Source organism: Odocoileus virginianus, unplaced genomic scaffold (genome assembly GCF_023699985.2).
Source record: "Odocoileus virginianus isolate 20LAN1187 ecotype Illinois unplaced genomic scaffold, Ovbor_1.2 Unplaced_Contig_131, whole genome shotgun sequence".
NCBI lineage: Eukaryota > Metazoa > Chordata > Mammalia > Artiodactyla > Cervidae > Odocoileus > Odocoileus virginianus.
The window spans coordinates 14,789-20,348 of record NW_027224448.1 but is presented as its reverse complement, the minus strand read 5'-3'; the positions used below and the strand labels follow the sequence as shown (position 1 = coordinate 20,348).

The window sequence follows — 5,560 nt, the reverse complement described above, 5'->3', positions numbered from 1 at the left end:
TAACCTGGTGGAAGATTAATGGATGGAGAATTTAAAAACTGGTCAACTGCCAGAATATAATTATGTATTTATTTTTGAAAAAGTGAAGGAAAATTCTAGTTACTCACCTAGAAAATTCTTATTCTATTGAGTCTGAAAAAGTAGGAAAGCATAAAACTTGCCCAACTTAATTATTTTGTATTCTTCAGTAAGGAACTGATTAGGTGAAAATTATACAAAAAAATTAGGTCATTTGGGAAAATATTGTTCTTTGACATCTTACTTTTTTCTCTTTCTAAACTCGTTCTCATCTGTTTTATATAATTAGATATAAACATAAACAAACCTGACTGTGATATTTGAGGATGGCTATGCCCATAAAGGGTGCTTCCCTGGTAGCTCAGATGGTAAAGTGTCTGCCTACAATGCAGGAGACCCAGGTTCAATCCCTGGGTCAGGAAGATGCCCTGGAGAAGAAAATGGCAACCCACTCCAGTATTCTTGCCTGGAAAACCCCATGGACTGAGGAACCTGGTAGGCTACAGTCCATGGGTCGCAAAGGGTCGGACATAAAGCATTTTTTTCAAACAAAGAGACCAGGACAGAGAAAGAGAAGGAGAAAGTGGATAAAGAAAAAAAGGGAGAGAAGCACAATTAGAAGGGAAATGAAAAATAGGGAAATAAAAAAAAAAGAGGGAGAGCCATGTCAAAAATGAAAGAGATGCTTTGACACCACAAGATTTCATTGCCAGGTTGAGATTGTGCTTACAGAGAATGAACAAGAGTCAAAACAGAGTAATAAAAAAGAAAGAAGGAAAAGAAATTGATGAGAAAGTCATTAGTGACATAGCAATATCAATTTTCCACTTTATTGTAATCCAATATAAATGTAAAGGTCAATATCTCATGAAGGAAATTATGAGAAGAAACTTCACATTAGTGACTGAGTTCATTCTCCTTGGACTATCTAATACCTAGTAATTGCAGATTCTCTTCTTCACCATTTATATGGTCACAGTGGCAGGAAATCTTGGCATAATTGTCCTCATCAGGGTCAATGCCCACCTCCACATGCCCATGTACTTTTTCCTGAGCCACTTATCCTTCATGGATCTGTGTTTCTCTTCCATTGTGACTCCAAAGATGTTGGGAATTTTCTTATCAGAGAGGAAAACCATTTCTTATACAGCTTGCATGGTTCATTGTTACTTTTTTATTGCCTTACTCCATGTAGGGATCTACATCCTGGCTGTCATGGCCTTTGATTGGTACATCGTCATTTGCAACCCCCTGCTTTATGGCAGCAGAATGTATAAGAGTGTGTGCATGTCCCTCATCACGGTGCCTTATGTATATGGAGCGCTCACTGGGCTGATGGAGACCATGTGGACCTACAACCTAGCCTTCTGTGGTCACAATGAAATTAATCACTTCTACTGTGCTGACCCACCGCTGATTAAGCTGGCTTGTTCCAACACCTATAGTAAAGAATTGTCCATGTTTGTTGTGGCTGGTTTTAACTTCACTTGTTCTCTCTTCATCATCCTCATTTCTTACATCTACATTTTTCCTGCCATGTTGAGGATTCGTTCCACAGAAGGCAGGCACAAAGCTTTCTCTACCTGTGGCTCCCATCTGACAGCTGTCACCATCTTCTATACAACTCTTTTCTTCATGTATCTTAGACCCCCTTCAGAAGAGTCTGCAGCAGGGGAAAATGGTGGCTGTGTTTTACACCACAGTGATCCCATGTTGAAGCCTGTCGATCTACAGTCTGAGGAACAAGGATGTGAAAGAAGCTTTGATCAAAGACTTGTTCAGCAGGAAACTGCTTTCTATTAATAGATAAATTCAATGCTACTGTTCTTAAGAGTTTTTATTTTCTATAGACAATAACTTCTTCCTATTGCCTAGTTTAGTAATTTGTCCAAATACATATCCTTTTCTTAAAGAGATGGGGGAAATTTCCATGGAGAAAATCTTGCTAAAATATATTTGAGCATCCATGTCAATAGACAGGAATTTTGAATTCTCCAAGAAGTCTTTGCTTGCCCAGACCCAAAATTAAGAACTTATACATTGAGGAATCAATGTCAGTCAAAAAGCTAATTTATATCTTGGAGAATAAAAAATATTAATGCTGAAATAGTATTTTCTTTTTGGAAGGAATTGGTCATTGTTTCAGACTCTTTCTTAACTGGGTGATTTCCTATTAAATGTGGCTGATAACTTTCAAAAATTTATTTCTGCTCAACTTTACTAAATAAGCATGCCTTCCTTACCACTGGAAATGAACACTTGAACTTTCAAAAGAAAGAGGGAAAACTTTCCTCCTAACCTTGCTTGAGCTCTTTTGACTGGTCTATGATTAAGTTTACACAGATATATAAAGAGGAGGAAAAAAAAACTCATATGTGCAGAGGTCTCATAGAAAGAGACACCCAAGGTGACAAAAGCAAGTTGTTTATATATCAGTTCCAGACAAAGACAATTATTTGTGAAGATTTTACAAAATAAAGGGACTTATTCTTGGGGTTGTGATCTAATGAAAAAGCCACAATTGGTTTAGTTTTCTTAACTTGAATTCTCTAACTCTGGTGGTAAGGATGATTTCTATCTTCCTGTGTTCAGAGGGTACCCTCACAGGTGAGATTTATTTTCCACCTTTGAGAAAAAGTGGAGGGCTAGAATGTGTTTTTATTATTTTTCAATAGGTGTTTCTCAAGCAAACTTAATTCAAAATAATCAAAAAGCCATGGCAGTTTATCCTGCTGTGACCTTTTCTGAGCCTCTATGGACTCATTCAGTCAACAGTAGGTCTCACTCCCTTTACACTTACCTATCAGCTCAGTTCTATACCCTGCTTCCATCAGCACTCTCTTTAGCCTGAAGCATAAGAGACATGGTCCTCAGCAAATCACACTTTTCTCCCAGGATCTATCTCTGGCTTTTTTTTCCCTTGGGACTTTTGTTTGGGGGGGGGGGGCAAGATTAATTGGTCAAGTTCAGTGCTACCTAAAAGTCTATGTAAGGAAATATACATAGATATACATAGTTCCCTTGGACTTGAAGCATCCAATTCTAATTTCTCCTACAGGAGCCCTGATAAGAAAATGGAAACCCATTCCAGTATTTTTGCCTGGAGAATTTCACAGACAGAGGACCCCAGTGAGATACAGTCTATGGGATCACAAGGAGTAGGACATGACTGAGCAACTAACACAAACACACAAAGAGATAAAAAGTGACCTGATAATCAGTTCAGTAGCTCAGTCATATCCGACTCTTTGAAACTCCATGGACCTCAGCACGCCAGGCTTCCTTGTCAATCACCAACTCCAGGAGCTTGCACAAACTTATGTCCATGGAGTCGGTAATGCCATCCAACCATCTCATCCTCTGTCATCCCCTTCTCCTCCTGCCTTCAGTCTTCCCAGAATTAAGGTCTTTTCCAATGAGTCAGTTCTTCTCATCAAATGGCCAAAGTATTGGAGTTTCAGCTTCAGCATCAGTCCTTCCAATGAATATTCAGGACTGATTTCCTCTAGGATTGACTGGTTTGATTTCCTTGCAGTCTGAGGGACTCTCAAGCATCTTCTCCAACACCACAGTCCAAAGCATCAATTCTTCAGTGCTCAGCTTTCTTGATAATACATGTGTCTAAAACTATTATGTCAACCCATATTGCTTAAAACACAGCTATAATAGTATAAAATAATTCCATAATATATTATATATAATATAATAATAGTAATACTTCATTTGAATAGCAATTTGCAAACCACACAGTCCTTTACCTTATCTCACTTTATTTCACAGAATATTAAGAGTAGAAAATACTTATTTTCAATGGAAACTCCATGGAACTGACATTATTTTTCCTGTTTAGAGACAAAGATACTGCAATTCAAATCTCAAAGTGATGAGAGATAGTCCAATCCAGCACCACCTCTTCCAATCATGTAGATTTGTGTTTTATACATGCTGAGGCCAACAGGTCATCTAAAGGTAACTCAGACTTTAAGTATAATCATCTGATGAATATGAGAGGCCCGTGATAAGGCTCACACAAAGCAAGGAGTTAGAACAGACATTTCTCATGAAATTAAGATTGTTGTAGGCCTATAACTTCTACAGAGGTATAGAGTCAACAATAACAGCAGCAACAACAAAATCAAAGTAGTTATTTAGGTTTTGACGAATGGACAAGTTAAAAATAATTTTTATTGAAAATCAAAAAAATAATATGTCATTTTTTTGTCATTTTGGGTTTAGATTTACAGTGTTTTCATGAGCTGTCAAATTCATTTAAAATGAATTTAAGGTGTTCCTACTTTAAAATAAGCTTTGTGGAACTGGAAAACCATAAATAAAGAAATGAACTATCAACCACTCATACATGAAGGAACTTCCATAGATAAATGTTCATGCACATTTCCAGAAAATAGAAAAAAAGAAAAAAGGAAGGATACTGTTAACTTCAGATATTGAATTTATATTATGCAAATAATACGTTTAGTATTTGAAAGAAACAAAGGTTAACATTAAAGCCATGGGACTATAAAGAGTAAAGCGGACAACTAGAACTTGTGAAGAAACTTTCCAATTAGGACGGAGTACAAGGAAAACAAGACTCAGAAGGTAAAGAATCTGCTTATAATTCAGGAGACCCAGGTTTAATCCCCGGGTTGGGAAAATCCCCTGTAGAAGAAATGGCAACCCACTGCAGTATTTTTTCCTGGAGAATTCCATGGAGAGAAGAGCTTGGCGAGTCCATAGAGTCACAAAGAGTCAGACATGATGGAGAGATTAACACTTAATACAAAATAAAATCCATCAATGAGAACAAACTTGTGACTAAATATACATAAATACAGACCATATGGAACAACAGTATAAATTTGGGTAATTCAAAACACAGAACTGACTTACTGAAAATAAACAAATTATAAAGAGAGAGGCCCACGTCCAAGGTCAGGGGCAGCGGCCGAGAAGATCTACCCCACGCCCGAGGTCAGGGGCGGCCGCTGAGAGGAGCAACCCCACCTACAAGGAGTGGATGCTGTGCGGGTACAGGAGGGCTGAGAGGGGCTACTCCAAGTTCAAGGTCAGGAGGGGTGGCTGTGAGAAGACATCCCTCGTCCAAATTAAGGAGCAGCGGCTGCGCTTTGCTGGAACAGCTGTGAAGAGATACCCCACGTCAAAGGTAAGAGAAACCCAAGTAAGAGGGTAGGTGTTGTGAAAGGGCATCAGAGGGCAGACACACTGAAACCATAATCACAGAAACTAGCCAATCTGATCACAGGACCACAGCCTTGTCTAACTCAATGAAACTAAGCCATGCTGTGTGGGGCCACCCAAGACAGTCGGGTCATGGTGGAGAGGTCTGACAGAATGTGGTCCACTGGAGAAGGGAATGGCAAACCACTTCAGTATTCTTGCCTTGAGAGCCCCATGAACAGTATGAGAAGGCAAAATGATAGGATACTGAAAGAGGAACTCCCCAGGTCGGTAGGTGCCCAATATGCTACTGGAGATCAGTGGAGAAATAACTCCAGAAAGAATGAAGGGATGGAGCAAA

The 5,560-nt window shown here is 38.8% G+C and overlaps 1 non-coding gene and 1 pseudogene across 1 annotated transcript; both read left to right on the top strand.

The window, feature by feature from the left end:
* The first annotated feature begins 368 nt into the window (after positions 1 to 368).
* Positions 369 to 441, top strand: TRNAC-ACA (transfer RNA cysteine (anticodon ACA)). The gene has a single exon. It is a non-coding gene; the product is annotated as a tRNA-Cys (tRNA).
* Positions 442 to 897: 456 nt separating this feature from the next.
* Positions 898 to 1,828, top strand: LOC110144588 (olfactory receptor 5M8-like; annotated as a pseudogene).
* The last annotated feature ends 3,732 nt before the right edge of the window (positions 1,829 to 5,560 follow it).